The sequence below is a fragment of the Scyliorhinus torazame genome, chromosome 28 (genome assembly GCF_047496885.1).
Source record: "Scyliorhinus torazame isolate Kashiwa2021f chromosome 28, sScyTor2.1, whole genome shotgun sequence".
In the NCBI taxonomy this organism is placed as follows: Eukaryota; Metazoa; Chordata; class Chondrichthyes; order Carcharhiniformes; family Scyliorhinidae; genus Scyliorhinus; species Scyliorhinus torazame.
In genome coordinates, this window is record NC_092734.1 from 27,729,031 (window position 1) to 27,746,983 (window position 17,953).

Genomic DNA, 17,953 nt, shown 5'->3' on the forward strand with positions numbered 1-17,953 from the left:
GGCTGATCACGTGGAACGTGAGGGGGCTTAACGGGCCGATAAAGAGGGCACGAGTACTCGCACACCTTAAGAAACTTAAAGCAGATGTGGTCATGTTACAGGAAACGCACCTGAAACTGATAGATCAGGTTAGGTTGCGCAAAGGATGGGTAGGGCAGGTGTTCCATTCGGGGCTGGATGCGAAAAACAGGGGGGTGGCTATATTAGTGGGGAAGCGGGTAATGTTCGAGGCAAAGACTATAGTGGCGGATAACGGGGGCAGATACGTGATGGTGAGTGGCAAATTACAGGGAGAGATGGTGGTGTTGGTAAACGTGTATGCCCCGAATTGGGACGATGCCAATTTTATGAGGCGAATGCTAGGACGCATCCCAGACCTAGAGACCGGAAAGCTGATAATGGGGGGAGACTTTAACACGGTGTTGGAACCAAGGCTGGTTAGGTCGAAGTCCAGGACTGGTAGGAGGCCGGCAGCAGCCAAGGTGCTTAAGGATTTTATGGAGCAGATGGGAGGGGTGGACCCGTGGAGATTCAGTAGACCTAGGAGTAAGGAGTTCTCGTTTTTCTCCTATGTCCATAAAGTCTATTCACGCATAGACTTTTTTGTGTTGGGTAGGGCATTGATCCCGAGGGTGAGGGGAACGGAATATACGGCTATAGCCATTTCGGATCATGCCCCACACTGGGTAGACTTGGAGATAGGGGAGGAAACAAGAGGGCGTCCACCCTGGAGAATGGATATGGGACTAATGGCGGATGAGGGGGTGTGCTTAAGGGTGAGGGGATGCATTGAAAAGTACTTGGAACTCAATGACAATGGGGAGGTTCAGGTGGGAGTGGTCTGGGAGGCGTTGAAGGCGGTGGTTAGGGGGAGCTGATATCAATAAGGACACATAAAGGGAAGCAGGAGAGTAAGGAATGGGAGCGGTTGTTGCAAGAACTTTTGAGGGTGGACAGACAGTATGCGGAAGCACCGGAGGAGGGACTGTATAGGGAAAGGCAAAGGCTGCATGTGGAATTTGACTTGCTGACCACAGGCACTGCAGAGGCACAATGGAGGAAGGCGCAGGGTGTACAGTATGAATATGGAGAGAAGGCGAGCAGATTGCTGGCACACCAATTGAGGAAAAGGGGAGCAGCGAGGGAAATAGGGGGGGTGAGAGACGAAGATGGAGAGACGGAGCGGGGAGCGGAGAGAGTGAATGAAGTGTTTAAGACATTTTATAAAAAATTGTATGAAGCTCAACCCCCGGATGGGAGGGAGAGAATGATGGAGTTTTTGGATCGGCTGGAAATTCCCAAGGTGGAAGAGCAGGAAAGGATGGGATTGGGAGCACAGATCACGGTAGAAGAAGTGGTGAAAGGAATTAGGAACATGCAGACGGGAAAGGCCCCAGGACCGGACGGATTCCCAGTTGAATTTTACAGAAAATATTTGGACTTGCTCGCCCCGCTACTGACGAGGACCTTCAACGAGGCAAAGGAAAGGGGACAGCTGCCCCCGACTATGTCAGAAGCAACGATATCGCTTCTTTTAAAGAAGGAAAAGGATCCGCTACAATGCGGGTCCTGCAGACCAATCTCCCTCCTCAATGTAGATGCCAAGGTCTTGGCCAAGGTAATGGCAATGAGAATAGAGGAATGTGTCCCGGGGGTGGTTCATGAGGACCAAACTGGGTTTGTGAAGGGGAGACAGCTGAACACGAACATACGGAGGTTGTTAGGGGTAATGATGATGGCCCCACCAGAGGGTGAAACGGAGATAGTAGTGGCGATGGATGCCGAGAAAGCATTTGATAGAGTGGAGTGGGATTATCTGTGGGAGGTGTTGAGGAGATTTGGGTTTGGAGAGGGGTATGTTAGATGGGTGCAGCTGTTGTATAGGGCCCCAGTGGCGAGTGTGGTCACGAATGGACGGGGATCGGCATATTTTCGGCTCCATAGAGGGACAAGGCAGGGATGTCCTCTGTCCCCATTACTGTTTGCACTGGCGATTGAGCCCCTGGCGATAGCGCTGAGAGGTTCCAAGGGATGGAGGGGAATACTTAGGGGAGGAGAAGAACACCGGGTATCTTTATATGCGGATGATCTGCTACTATATGTGGTGGATCCAGCGGAGGGGATGCCAGAAATAATGCGGACACTTGGGGAGTTTGGGGATTTTTCAGGGTATAAATTGAACATGGGAAAGAGTGAGCTGTTTGTGGTGCATCCAGGGGAGCAGAGTAGAGAAATAGAAGACCTACCGTTGAGGAAGGTAACAAGAGACTTTCGTTACCTGGGGATCCAGATAGCTAAGAATTGGGGCACATTGCACAGGCTAAATTTGACGCGGTTGGTGGAACAGATGGAGGAAGATTTCAAGAGATGGGACATGGTAGCATTGTCAATGGCAGGGAGGGTGCAGGCAGTTAAGATGGTGGTCCTCCCGAGATTCCTTTTTGTGTTTCAGTGTCTCTCGGTGGTGATCACGAAGGCTTTTTTCAAAAGGATAGAAAAGAGTATTATGGGTTTTGTTTGGGCCGGGAAGACTCCGAGAGTGAGGAAGGGATTCTTACAGCGTAGTAGGGATAGGGGGGGGCTGGCACTACCGAGCCTAAGTGAGTATTATTGGGCCGCTAATATTTCAATGGTGAGTAAGTGGATGGGAGAGGAGGAAGGAGCGGCGTGGAAGAGATTAGAGAGGGCGTCCTGTAGGGGGACCAGCCTGCAGGCTATGGTGACAGCCCCATTGCCGTTCTCACCAAGGAACTATACCACGAGTCCGGTGGTGGTAGCTACACTGAAGATTTGGGGACAGTGGAGACGACATAGGGGAAAGACCGGAGCACTGGGGGGGTCCCCGATAAGAAACAACCATAGGTTTGCCCCGGGGGGAATGGATGGGGGATATGGAATGTGGCAAAGAGCAGGTATAACGCAATTGAAAGATCTATTTGTGGATGGGAAGTTTGCGAGTCTGGGAGCGCTGACCGAGAAATATGGGTTGCCCCAAGGGAATGCATTCAGGTATATGCAATTGAGGGCTTTTGCGAGGCAGCAGGTGAGGGAATTCCCGCAGCTCCCGACACAAGAGGTGCAGGACAGAATCATCTCCAAGAAATGGGTGGGGGACGGTAAGGTGTCGGATATATATAGGGAAATGAGAGACGAAGGGGAGACTATGATGGACGAACTAAAAGGGAAATGGGAAGAAGAGCTAGGGGAGGAGATTGAGGAGGGGATGTGGGCAGATGCCCTAAACAGGGTAAACTCGTCGTCCTCGTGCGCCAGGCTAAGCCTGATTCAGTTTAAGGTATTACACAGGGCACATATGACTGGAACACGGCTCAGTAAATTTTTTGGGGTGGAGGATAGGTGTGCGAGGTGCTCGAGAAGCCCAGCGAATCATACCCATATGTTTTGGTCATGCCCGGCACTACAGGGGTTTTGGATGGGGGTGACAAAGGTGCTTTCAAAAGTAGTAGGAGTCCGGGTCGAACCAAGCTGGGGGTTGGCTATATTTGGGGTTGCACAAGAGCCGGGAGTGCAGGAGGCGAAAGAGGCCGATGTTTTGGCCTTTGCGTCCCTAGTAGCCCGGCGCAGAATATTGCTAATGTGGAAAGAAGCCAAGCCCCCGGGGGTGGAGACCTGGATAAATGATATGGCGGGGTTCATAAAGTTAGAGCGGATTAAGTTCGTCCTAAGGGGGTCGGCTCAAGGGTTTACTAGGCGGTGGCAACCGTTCGTCGAATATCTTGCGGAAAGATAGATAGGGGAGAACAAAGAAGGCAGCAGCAGCAGCCCAGGACTTGGGGGGTGGGGGGTGGGGGGGGGGGGTGTGGCCTGAGACAAGGCAGTTGCCAATTAGGGCTAGTTTTTATTTTTTGTTATTTAATATTTATTTATTTGTTGTTGTTTTCTTTTGTTCTTGTTTAAATAAAAAAGGTCATTATTATCTGTATTGTTATAATGTTGTGTAAAGGATGCACAATGTACTGTGTTGGTTGACCAAAAATTTTCAATAAAATATTATTTATAAAAAAAAAAAGAGATGTATAAAATTATGAGGGGCATAGATAGAGTAGACAGGAAGAAACTTTTCCCCTCGGGGGAGGGATCAATGACCAGGGGTCCCTGATTTAAGGTAAGGGGCAGGAGGTTTTGTGGGGATGTGAGGAAAGACTTCTTTGCCCAGAGGGTAATGGGAGTCAGGAACTCACTGCCTGAAGGGTCGTGGAGACAGAGACCCTCGTAACATTTAAGAAGTATTTAGATGTGCACTTGCGATCCCAGGGCAGACAAGGCTACGGGCCAATTGCTGGAAAATAGAATTAGGATAGTTCGATGGTTGTTTTTGACCCATGCAGACACGATGGGCTGACGGGCCTTTTCTGTGCAGTATGATCCAATGAAAGAGACTCCAGGATGGTATGTTGCCTACCTGGTGCCAGGGTCCATGATGTCTCCGAACGGGTAGCGGGCATCCTGAAGGGGGAGGGCAAACAGGCAGAGGTCATTGTATATATTGGTACTAACGACATAGGCAGGAAGGGGCATGAGATCCTGCAGCAGGAGTTCAGGGAGCTAAGCAGAAAGTTAAAAGACAGGACCTCTAGGGTTGTAATCTCGGGATTACTCACTGTGCCACGTGCCAGTGAGGCTAGAAATAGGAAGATAGAGCAGCTAAACACGTGGCTAAACAGCTGGTGTAGGAGGGAGGGTTTCCGTTATCTGGACCACTGGGAGCTCTTCCGGGGCAAGTGTGACCTATATAAGAAGGACGGGTTGCATCTAAACTGGAGAGGCATAAATATCCTGGCCGCGAGGTTTGCTAGTGTCACACGGGAGGGTTTAAACTAGTATGGCAGGGGAGTGGGCACGGGAGCAAAAGGTCAGAAGGTGAGAGCATTGAGGGAGGACTAGGGAATAGGGCCAGTATGGCTCTGAGGCAGAGCAGACAGGGAGAAGTTGCTGAACACAGCGGATCTGGTGGCCTGAAGTGCATATGTTTTAATGCAAGAAATATTACGGGTAAGGCAGATGAACTTAGAGTTTGGATTCGTACTTGGGACTATGATGTTGTTGCCATTACAGAGACCTGGTTGAGGGAAGGGCAGGTTTGGCAGCTAAACATTCCAGGATTTAGGTGTTTCAGGTGGGGTAGAGGGGGATGTAAAAGGGGTGGCGGAGTTGCGCTACTGGTTAGGGAGACTATCACAGCTGTACTACGGGAGGACACCTCAGAGGGCAGTGAGGCTATATGGGTAGAGGTCATGAATAAGAAGTCACAATGTTGGGGGTTTACTACAGGCCTCCCAACAGCCAGCGGGAGATAGAGGAGCAGATAGGGAGACAGATTTTGGAAAAGAGTAAAAACAACAGGGTTGTGGTGATGGGAGACTTCAACTTCCCCAATATTGACTAGGACTCACTTAGTGCCAGGGGCTTAGACGGGGCAGAGTTTGTAAGGAGAATCCCAGGAGGGCTTTTAAAACAATATGTTTACAGTCCAACTAGGGAAGGGGTTGTACTGGACCTGGTATTGGGGAATGAGCCCAGCCAGGTGGTAGAAGTTTCAGTAGGGGAGCATTTCGGGAACAGTGACCACAATTCAGTAAGTTTTAAAGTGCTGGTGGACAAGGATAAGAGTGGCCCTAGGGTGAATGTGTTAAATTGGGGGAAGGCTAATTATAACAATATTAGGCGGGAACTGAAGTACCTAGATTGGGGGCGGATGTTTGAGGGTAAATCAACATCTGACATGTGGGAGTTGAAAGGAATTCAGGACCGGCATTTTCCTGTGAGGAAGAAGGATAAATACAGCAATTTTTGGGAACCTTGGATAACGAGAGATATTGTAGGCCTCGTCAAAAAGAAAAAGGAGCCATGTGTCAGGGCTAAAAGGCTGGGAACAGACAAAGCCTGTGTGGAATATAAGGAAAGTAGGAAGGAACTTAAGCAAGGAGTCAGGAGGGCTAGAAGGGGTCACAAAAAGTCATTGGCAAATAGGGTTAAGGAAAATCCCAAGGCTTTTTACACGTACATAAAAAGCAAGAGGGTAACCAGGGAAAGGGTTGGCCCACTGAAGGATAGGCAAGGGAATCTATGTGTGGAGCCAGAGGAAATGGGCGAGGTACTAAATGAATACTTTGCATCAGTATTCACCAAAGAGAAGGAATTGGTGGATGTTGAATCTGGAGAAGGGTGTGTAGATAGCTTGGGTCACATTGAGATCCAAAAAGACGAGCTGTTGGGCGTCTTGAAAAATATTAAGGTAGATAAGTCCCCAGGGCCTGATGGGATCTACCCCAGAATACTGAAGGAGGCTAGAGAGGGAATTGCTGAGGCCTTGACAGACATCTTTGGATCCTCACTGTCTTCAGGTGATGTCCCGGAGGACTGGAGAACAGGCAATGTTGTCCCTCTGTTTAAGAAGGGTAGCAAGGATAATCCAGGGAACTACAGGCCGGTGAGCCTTACGTCAGTGGTAGGGAAATTACTGGAGAGAATTCTTTGAGACAGGTTCTACTCCCATTTGGAAGCAAATGGACGTATTAGTGAGAGGCAGCATGGTTTTGTGAAGGGGAGGTCGTGTCTCACTAACTTGATCGAGTTTTTCGAAGAGGTCACAAAGATGATTGATGCAGGTAGGGCAGTGGATGTTGTCTATATGGACTTCAGTAAGGCCTTTGACAAGGTCCCTCATGGTAGACTAGTACAAAAGGTGAAGTCACACGGGATCAGGGGTGAGCTGGCTAGGTGCACACAGAACTGGCTAGGTCAGAGAAGGCAGAGAGTAGCAATGGAAGGATGCTTTTCTAATTGGAGGGCTGTGACTAGTGGTGTTCCGCAGGGATCAGTGCTGGGACCGTTGCTGTTAAATGATTTGGAGGAAAATGTAACTGGTCTGATTAGTAAGTTTGCAGACGACACAAAGGTTGGTGGAATTGCGGATAGCGATGAGGACTGTCACAGGATACAGCAGGATTTAGATCGTTTGGAGACTTGGGCAGAGAGATGGCAGATGGAGTTTAATCCGGACAAATGTGAGGGGCTGGTTTAGCCCACTGGGCTAAATAGCTGGCTTTTAAAGCAGACCAAGGCAGGCCAGCAGCATGGTTCAATTCCCGTACCAGCCTCCCCGAACAGGTGCCGGAATGTGGCGACTAGGGGCTTTTCACAGTAACTTCATTTTAAGCCTACTTGTGACAATAAGCGATTTTCATTTTTCATTTCATTTTCAGGGTGCCAGGTTCAATTCCGGCCTCGGGTGACCGTGTGAAGTTTGCACTTTCTCCCCGTGTCGGTGTGGATTTCCTCCGGGTGTTCTGGTTTCCTCCCACAGTCCAAAGGTTAGGTGGATTGCCGTGATAAATTGCCCCTTAAAGTGCCTACAAGATTAGGTGGAGTTACTGGGTTACAGGGATGGGGTGAAGGCGTGGGCTTAAGTAGGGTGCTCTTTCCAAGGACCCGTGCAGACTCGATGGGCAGAATGATCTCCTCCTGCCCTGTAAATTCTACGATCTATGATCCACTGGCATCCGCCAAAGGAAAGTGGCATCACAGCCTACCCTTCCATTCTTTTCTGCGAGTCTGCCAGCCTTTTCATCGCCTTGGGAACTTGCAAACAACTCTTCCTTTGAACTCTGCGGAGCCTCCCCCAGAGCCAAGCTCCGCCCAGGCTCTGGCCTTATTGGCAGAACTTTAGCGTCCCATCTCCTAGGTTTCAGCAGTTTGGGGCAGAGGCGGTGCCCGGCAAGGCGAGCCTGCCAAAATCTCCATGGGGGGGGCGGGGGCGCACACAGCGCTGGGAAGCTCACCAAATAGTCTATCGCTCTGTAGCAAAGTTAAAGGCTTCTAGTTAGAGAGGGGGGATAATTCTTTAATTATGTATGTGTGATACACACACACACACATTGGGGAGATCTGTACACAAGCTGCGCTGGGATTGCAACTGGTCAAGATGCTACACGCCTGGTGCAATTTCACCTGCCAACCAGCTGAACCTGGACACACTGCACAGAGCGGGCAGTCAGTCGTGACTGGGGCCTGGCTGGGAATATAACCGCGGTGATATAAGACGGATCTTAAACCTCTGAGAGAGGTGGAGGGGGGGCGGGGGAAAGACAACACACTGCTGGAAACTCAAGTAAGACTTTCCTTTCTGCCTCCCTCCTTCCCCCAAACCTCCCCCTCTATCTAACAATGGTGCTCCCTGTACTGTTTTAAAACAATTGCGAATCGAAATGAGTGTGCAAGAGATTCCTTTAGGAGCTGGGAGGGGGGTGGAACGACTGCTTTAAGACAGTCGGGGTGGAAGTTTGAGGGGGAGGGGGCGACACACGAATGCAACATTGATCCTGCTGAACTCTGAGTAACATTTAAATAGAGTCCTCCCCCCACAAAATTTGTTATTTTGGGGAGGGAGGGGGTCAAGATGACTCAATGTCAACACACACACACACACAAAAGAGAACTGAATTAATTGTTTCTGCCTTGGCCAAAAGACTGGGGTGACCAGGTAAAGAGAAAAGTTTTCATATGGGTGTACATGTTAATTGGTATCTGGCGGGGGCGGGGGGAAGGGGGGGGGGTATGTATGTGTGCTGTGTGATTTGCCACCACCCTTGTATCCCCTCCTCCTCCCCATGTTTAATCCTGTGAGTTAATTGAGACTTTGGAATGATGGTGGGACAGTATCACACCGTGGGGGATAAGGTTTGCACAATAGGCTGCTGTGTGTGTTGTGTTGTACTGATGGAATCGCACTTGGATAGGATTTTTCAGATCACTCAGGACGGATTCCAAGTTGGGGGGGAGGGGGGCGGTGGTGAGGATGAGAGGGGGGAATGCCTGCCTCTCATGCTGTAGAATTCTGCCCTACAAGCAGCACCTTGACCCAAACTGGAATCGAACTGGGGATTTTGGTGCCCAATTTCAAAAAAACTCATAACAGCACATTCCCCGAAAGGGTGAGCTACATGTTCCATTCCCCGCACCGTGGGGAATGTGACACTTAGCTGCAGGGGTGTCTGAAGTGAAGGCAGCCAGTGCTACGGTCAGGGCAGTCGACCTCAGCATCTGAAAAGAGGTGGAATAGGTTGATAACTGTGGCGCAGTGGTTAGCACTGCTGCCTCATGGCGCTGGGAACCCGGGTTCGATCCCAGCCCCGGGTCACTGACCGTGTGGAGTTTGCACATTCTCCCCGTGTCTGCGTGGGTCTCACCCCCACAATCCCAAAGATGTGCAGGGTAGGTGGATTGGCCACGCTGAATTGCCCCTTAATTGGAATTTTAAAAAATTGGATACTTAAATTTTTTTTTAAAAGGTCGATAAAGTCAAATTACTGCCGATGCTGGAATTTGAAACAAACAGGGAAATACTGGGCAATCTCAGCAGGTCTGACAGCATCTGTGGAGAGAGACGGGAGCTAACGTTTCGAGTCCGGATGACTCTTTGTCAAAGCTGGAGAGAACTGGAAATGGAATCAGATTTGTAATATGTGGGGCGGGGGGGGGGGGGGGGGAGAGAGAGAGAGGGGGGGGGGGGGGGCGTGGAGCAGTGGAACTGGATAGAGGGCTAGCAATAGGTGGCGGTTAGCAAAGATGTTGTGGACTGAAAGGCAAAGGGAACGTAAATGGTGGTGATCGTAGCTAAGAAGGGTGTTGATAGTGGCAGCCTTGATCCCCAATATTAACATTCCCTTTGCCTATCTGTCCATGACATCTTTGGTAGTCTCCACCTATCGCTGGCCCTCTACCCAGTTCCCCCCTCCACGCATCCCCCTCAACAAAATAAGTTGACATTTGGAATGGGGGCCCTTCATCAGAATTGAAAAATATGGACAGCGGGCAAGGTTATGGGGATGGGAGGAGAAAGGGGTGAAATAGATGAAGGATCTGTTTTTGGAGGGCGGTTCTCAAGCTTGGAGGAGTTGGGGGTGAGGTATGGGCTCCAGCGGGAGGAGGGGTTCAGGTACCTGCAGGTGCGGAATTTCGCAAGAAAGGTTTCCTGAACTTTTCAGTGGCACCGACCTCCTGGTTGCTGGAGGAGGTGCTGTCGGTGGGGGGGGGGGGGGGGGGGGGGGGGGGCCTGGAGAGTGGGGTCATTTTGGCGATCTGCAATTTCTATGGAGGAGGACAAGGAGTCCATTGAAGGGATTAATGCCAAGTGGGAGGAAGGGTTGGGGATGGTGTTGGAGGACGGTTGTGTTGCGAAGTGCTGTGACGGGTTAATTGCCTCGACTTTGTGCACGAGACTGTGGTTGATTCAATGAAAAGTGGTGCACATGGCGCACTTAACGAAGGCGAGGATGCGCTGGCTGTTTGAGGGGGTGAGGGTAGCTGCGAGTGGTGTGGGAGGGGTTCAGCTAACCATGTCCATATGTTCTGGTCCTGCCCGAAGTTGGAGAAATTTTGGGGGTCGTTTTTCAGCACCATGTCCGAGGTCCTGCACATGGATTCGGAGGGTCCCCTAGAGGCCATATTCGGGGTGTCAGACCTGCCGGAGTTGCAGACGGGAGCGGGGCAGATGTTTTAGCTTTCGCCTCGTCGATTGCTCGAAGGTGGTTTCTATTGGGGTGGAGGTCAGCTACTCCCCCCAGTGCCTCGGTGTGGCTGGGGGATCTATTGTTCCTGGAGAAGGTGAAATTTGCTCTGAAAGGGGCAGATGAGGGGATCCACCAGAGGTAGGATTTGTTTGTCTTACATTTTGGGGACCTGGTTGCCATCAAAGGGTAGGGGGGCAGTTTTGAGGGGGGTTTGTGTGTTGCAAAAATGTTTGAAAAAGTTGAATAAAAATATTTTTCAAAAATAAAGGAAAATATGGACAGCAACTCCAGGACTGACCCATGCAGTGAAGGAATAGGTTAAGATGAGTTTGATAAATAGGCTTTGATTAAATTTGAGGCAAGGTGCATCTTTAAAGCAGGGGTCATTGCTCTGGAGTAAGACAATTTTGTTTATCAATTATTAGCTTTCAAGTGTAGATTTGCTTATTAAATACCCCACTGCCACGTCCAACAAACCCATTAGACTTGATGTATTCCATGCAGTAGAGTGAAAAGCAGTTCTGGCATCTCCCGTCGATTTATTTTTAATATATTTAGGGGCAAAAAATATATTTCAGCAGGAGATGTGTATCATCTTCATACAGTATCCATTGAAGCTGGAATATTATGTACAGTTCTGGGCGCCAGACGCCAGGAAGGATGTGAACGCATTCTCGGGAGTGCAGAAGAGGTTCACACAAATGTTTCCAGGGATGGGAAACTTCAGTTGTGAGGATGGATTAGAGAGGTTGGGACTGTTCTCCTTGGAGAGAAGAAGGCTAAGAGGCGATTTGATACAGATGTTGAAAACCACGAGGGGGCTGGACACAGTGGCTCGGGAGAAACTGTTCCCGCTCGGAAAGGTATTGAGAATGAGAGGGCGCAGATTTAAAGGGATTTGGAAAACAAGCAAATACGATGTGAGAAAAAGCTTTTTCGCACAGCGAGTGGTTGGGGGTCTGGAATGCGCTGCCTGGAGGTGTGTTGGAGGCAGGTTCAATCGAGGCATTCGAGAGGGCATCAGATGATTATTTGAATAGAAACAATGTGCAGGGGCACGAGGAAAAGGCAGGGGAATGCCGCTAAGTCATGATGCTCGTTTGGGGAGCTGGTGCAGACACGATGGGCTGAATGGCCTCCTACTGCCCCATACCAGTCCTGTGGTGTGGATTTGGTGAACTCTCCTTCTGAACACAAGGCATTATTTGTATTAGGCTCCGATTCCACAAGTATTGCTGGCTCTTATCTACCAGACTTTGCTTCATGTTTGAGTCAAGAGTGCCCGGCACCAAACTATTCAACCACTGGGTGCATTGCATTCAGAATCACAGAATAAAGCACTGCAGAAGAGGCCATTCAGCCCATCGAGCCTGCACCGACACATCAAAGACACCTGATCATAGATAATAGAATTTACAGTGCAGAAGGAGGCCATTCGGCCCATCGAGTCTGCACCGGCTCTTGGAAAGAGCACCCTACCCAAGCCCACACCTCCACCCTATCCCCCTAACCCCACCCAACACTAAGGGCAATTTTGGACACTAAGGGCAATTTAGCATGGCCAATCCACCTAACTTGCACATCTTTAGACTACCTAATCCCATTTGCCAGCATTTGGCCCATTGCCTTGAATGTTGTGATGTGCCAAGTGGTCACCCAGGTATTTTTTAGAGGATGTGAGGCAACCCACCTTTACCACCCTCCCAGGCAGTGCATTCCAGACCGTCACCACCCTCTGGGTAAAGAGGACTTTCCTCAAATCCCCCTAAACCTTCTGCCCCTCACTTTGAACTTGTGTCCCCCTCGTGACTGCCCCTTCAACTAAGGGGAACAGCTGCTCCCTATCCACCCTGTCCATGCCCCTCATAATCTTGTTCACCTCGATCAGGTCGTCCCTCAGTCTTCTCTGCTCCAGCTAAAACAACTCAAACCTATCCAACCTATCTTCATAACTTAAATGTTCCATCCTAGGCAACATCCTGACGAATTGCCTCTGCACCCCCTCCAGTACAATCACACCCTTCCTATAATGTGGTGACATTTGTCAGGCCAAAGTCTCGATAAATACACACACACACGCACAAACTCTTTTTAGTTGTTGTCACTCTGATCAGGAACATGAGCCACAGCAGATTTTTCCCATCTCAGGTGCGGGGTACTGAAGCCAACGGCATCACTCTTACCGCTGGTCTAGCTGAGATCGGCTATCTCGCCAGAGGCTAGGAGTCACTCAGGGACCCCCGCTATTGCTATGAGGCAGCCCCACCCTCGATGCCCCGCTTGCTTGCTGACCTATGGTGGACGCCGAAAATAGCTCCTATTGGCTGTTTCTTTGCTCAGATGGGACATTTTCCCAACAGCCACGAAAATTATCTTAACGCATCCATTTATGACCTTTGGAGTAATATTTTTCAAAATTAAAAGATTGGGGTTGGGGGGGGGGGGGGGAGTGACCTGATTTAAAAATAAATAATAATAATCAATATTATTATTAAAGCTTGCATTTCTACCCTGTACAAGAGATGGATGAAAGGGTTATTATCTACAATTTACACATTGTTCCTTTTCGCCACTCCCTGTCCACCCCACCCCCCATTTGTTTCCCCCCCCCCCCGCCCTTCTGCTCCCCCCTCCCCTTTTCTACTGACTATCCAAGGCTCTTCCCTTCACCGTAGATGGTTAGTTTTGGCGTTTGTTTTGCTTTTCCGGCTTTGTGATGGACCCTCTTGTCCCTCCCAGGGTTCCCCTTTGGCGTCCCCTCGGGTCTCTTTCCCCCTGTTTGAGTTTTAAGAAAATGGAATGTGAACATGGGTGGCTAGCCCAGCATTTAGTGCTCATCCCTATTTGTCCCTTGAGGCCTACCTTCTTCTCGAATCCACTAGATGTAGGTACACCCACAATGCTGTTCGGAAGAAATCTTCAGGTTGTGAAGATTTAATAAGGTAAATAGAAATACACCATTTCCACTAGTGAGCCAACCAGGAATGTGGGGGTGTGGTCTCAACATTAGCGCCAAACCACTCAGGAGATAAATCAGGAATCATTTATCGAACAGAGGGTAGCAGAAATCTAGACTTCTCTTCTCTAAATACAATGGATGCTGCGACCATAAGAGATTTCAAGACTGATATTAGTAGCTTTCCCCCAGGTATCAAACCCTAAGAAGGCATTGGACTTTCATTAGATTGGCCTACGATTACACTGGGCAAAGCACTACAGTGGTTTGCTGTTGCCTTTTGCAGTACAGCTCACCAGGTAACCCGCCTGCTCTTTAGCCGCCTGCCATCAGGAAGGATTTGCAGGCTAATAATCAACATGGGCAGCACGGTAGCATTGTGGATAGCACAATTGCTTCACAGCTCCAGGGTCCCAGGTTCGATTCCGGCTTGGGTCACTGTCTGTGCGGAGTCTGCACATCCTCCCCGTGTGTGCGTGGGTTTCCTCCGGGTGCTCCGGTTTCCTCCCACGATCCAAAGATGTGCAGGTTAGGTGGATTGGCCATGATAAATTGCCCTTAGTGTCCAAAATTGCCCTTCGTGTTGGGTGGGGTTACTGGGTTATGGGGATAGGGTGGAGGTGTTGACCTTGGGTAGGGTGCTCTTTCCAAGAGCCGGTGCAGACTCAATGGGCCGAATGGCCTCCTTCTGCATTGTAAATTCTATGATAAACATCCTTAGCCAAGTTATGAACATATCTTCATTTGCCATCAATGCTGAAGTGGGACTCAAACCCAGAATTCCTGGCCCAGAGGTCAGGATGTCACTAATGCCCCACTTATGGAGCTGAGGTGGATAAATGAGGCGAATGAAAGCAGAGCAGGCTGACTGGTCTACTCTTGTGCTTATGATATATTGGGTCTGATGTTGTACTGTACTCCTTCACACATTCAGTTCGCCTCTTGGCACATGCCAAGAGCTCATATCAAGCATTTGCTCATCCCCACAGGGTGGTTCTGTGACCATTAAAAGTGAAGGATAAAGTGCTTTAAACTTCCTGGCTTGCTGTCTGTGGGAATTCCTATGTTTATTGGTTGATTTGGATTAGAATTGATTTATTGTCACATGTACTAAGGTACAGTGAAAAGTATTTTTCTGCATACAGCCCAGACAGATCGTTCCATACATGCTAAAACTTAGGACATACGATAAATACACAAAGTAAATACATAGACATAGACATTGGGTGAAGCATAGGGAGTGTAGTACGACTCGGTAGAGAAGATGTGCGGAGAGATCAGTTCAGTCCATAAAAGAGACATTCAGGAGTCTGGTAACTGTGGGAAGAACCTGTTAGTGCGTGTTCTCAGACTTTTGTATCTCCTGCCCGATGGAAGAAGTTGGGAGAGTGATTAACCCGAGAGGGAGGGGTCTTTGATTATGCTGCCCGCTTTCCCAAGGCAGCGGGAGGTGTAGGCCGAGTCAATGAATGGGAACTTACTCTGCATGAAGGCCTCACTGTCACTACACATCAGCAGGTCCCACAAGAAACATTAAGTCTTTGTGGGGAACTTTCTTTGAGGTCAGCCCTGATCGCAAATTCTGAGCCAAAATGCCTCCTAGTTCTGAAATGAAAACAATGTTTAACATCAAAGCTATCAACAAATGTTTATAATCTGGAGAGCTAGTATCTGAGGGCAGCACGGCAGCACAGTGGTTAGCACTGTGGCTTCACAGCGCCAGGGACCCAGGGTTCGATTCCCAGCTGGGTCACTGTCTGCGGAGTCTGCACGTTCTCCCCGTGTCTGCGTGGGTTTCGTCCGGGTGCTCCGGTTTCCTCCCACAAGTCCCGAAAGACGCACTGTTAGGTAAATTGGACATTCTGAATTCTCCCTCAGTGTACCCGAACAGGCGCCAGAATGTGGTGACTAGGAGCTTTCCACAGTAACTTCATTGCGGTGTTAATGTAAACCTACTTGTGACAATAAAAGATTATTATTACATTATCTCAACCGAAACTATGATCCCCCACCCATGTAGTAAGTCAATTGAGACCTTTGTCTGTTTTTGAATCATTCAGAAGTGACACACGAAAAGGCAGTGTGCGAATACAACAGGGCAGAAGGCAATGGATTTACACTTTGCCCCGGCTTTCTTAGGTTTATTGCGTGGCCTTGCAACTTGCTCAATCACCTTATCGGTCAGTTGCCCCTAAGTATTACCGTTAGAGTTTACTGATATTACTGAGCGCTGTTTGCAAGGAGGTAAGTAAACAGGCGAGGCATTACTTGCATTAATTGCCTGCAGAAAGTTTCGATTGTGATTTAAAAAAAAAGCATGGCTCATTGCGGAAATCAGTGAGCAAAACAACCTCGAAACAAACGTTTCAATGAAACAGCATTTTAACTAGGCTCTGATGTATCGGTGTGTACTGAGAAAGGAATGTCGGGTGGGGCGGCGATCTGATATGAAAGTGGCTGAAATCTGAAGGCTTTAAGCAGGGCCAACATCTCTGTTAGCTTCTCTTTATGTATTTATTTGTTATTTATAAACGTAAAGTGCCCAATTTTTTTTCCAATTAAGGGGCAATTTAGCGTGGCCAATCCACCTACCCTGCGCATCTTTGGGTTGTGGGGGTGAGACCCACGCAGACACGGGGAGAATGTGCAAACTCCACACGGACAGTGACCTGGGCCCGGGATCGAACTCGGGTCTTTAACCCCGTGAGGCAGCAGTGCTAACCACTGCGCCACCGCCCGCCTCTTCTCTGTTAGCTTCATACAAGATCCCACTTCATGCACTCTTCCCCCCCCCACCCTTTATTGATTAGCAGGCTGATTATTGCTACGTTGTTTCAAATAATTTGTCAGGCTTTACACAGAAAATGTTTGAAAACCGGAGCAAAGTTAGCACGGCACACAGGTGTACCAATATCTGACACACAATTATTCTGCTTTTGGCAGATCCAAACCCAAGTGGGAACCACCTTGTCGTGCAGATGTGTTGAGTCGTAATCATCAGGTGAGACATTCAATTTGGTTTAAGAATGTCTCTCAATCTGCTGTGTCTATCTCTTAAAATATCAATGTGCAGTTAAATGGGTTGATAATGGGTCGGCCATTCGGCCCCTCGAGCCTGCTCCGCCATTTAATAAAATCACGGCTAATCTGATAGTAAACTCAAATCTGCATCCCACCTACACCGGTACAAGGAATGCTTGGAGTCCGTGACGGTGGGAACACAGTCTGTTTTCTTTTCTTTTTTTAATAAATTTAGAGTACCCAATTCATTTTTTCCAATTAAGGGGCAATTTAGCGTGGCCAATCCACCTAACATGCACATCTTTGGTTTGTGGGGGCGAAACCCACGCAAACACGGGGAGAATGTTCAAACTCCACATGGACAGTGACCCAAAGCCAGGATCGAACCTGGGACCTCGCCGCCGTGAGGCCGCAGTGCTAACCCACCGCGCCACTGTGCTGCCCTGGAACACAGTCTGTTAATGTTTCCTGATCATAGAACTCCGACAGTGCAGAAGGAGGTCACTCGACTCATCCTGTCTGCACCGACCTTCCGAAAGAGCACCCTACCTAGGCCCCCACCTCCACCCTATCCCCGTCACCCCACCGAACCTTTGGACACTAAGAGGTAATTTAGCATGGCGAATCCACTTAACCTACACAATCTTTGGACTGTGGGAGGAAACCGGAGCTCAGTCAGATCTCAAACAATGATGAGTCAGAGTACACATGTCCTATTGGCTGGAGAATGGGTAGTTGATAAGGTGCTAATTCCTGAGCGCATCAGTGGAACCCGATCTGATACATCAGCACCAGGGGAAGGAAGAAACTGGGACGGGAAAGAAGCTGGTAAATTCCTAATAAAATTGGGAAGATGGGAACATGCCTTTGTGTGGAACTGTAGCCCCCCCAATACACCCTCAAAACTCCACTCGTGCTTCACATTCAATAAATTATTCTTCAAACCTCACCATTTGCTATGTAAGCGGACATGGCCAATGGGACAGGTGACCAGCGAATCGGCTTTTGGTGGTGCTAGTTCAAGAAGAAATGTTGGCCAGAGCATCAAAAGAGCTCACAACTTATCTTCAAATCCACCAGTGCCATGGGATCGCTTCTGTACCTGTGCAGTCAGTAGAGTTCCTGATTTAACGTCTCATCCATTCCATCACAAAACTGAAGCGAATGGCTCGATTGTAATTCTCCAATTCGAGGCCTACTGCCTGAAGCACATGACTTTGATTTCTGAAATCAGAGTTACACTTTCATTTCTGACCATCTGTTACCCATTGACATCTTTACTTTTATAGATTTTAACAGCTTAATAGATCTTGCAGATGGGGATGTAATCGATTAGACTATAGACTATAGAACATACAGTGCAGAAGGAGGCCATTTGGCCCATCGAGTCCGCACTGTCCCACTTAAGCCCTCACTTCCACCCTATCCCTGTAACCCAATAACC

General features: G+C 49.0%; 1 protein-coding gene across 3 annotated transcripts in view; it reads left to right on the forward strand.

Moving 5' to 3' along the window:
- Positions 1–7,730: 7,730 nt before the first annotated feature.
- The window catches only part of ptpn20 (protein tyrosine phosphatase non-receptor type 20), a 402,784-nt gene continuing 392,561 nt past the window's right edge, over positions 7,731–17,953 (forward strand). For 2 of the 3 annotated variants that reach the window (XM_072491743.1, XM_072491746.1), the window contains exons 1-2: positions 7,731–8,131; positions 16,432–16,489. The gene's annotated coding sequence lies outside the window, so the exon portion shown is untranslated. The remainder of the gene's footprint in view (positions 8,132–16,431; positions 16,490–17,953) is intronic. The other variant, XM_072491744.1, reaches the window with a different exon arrangement.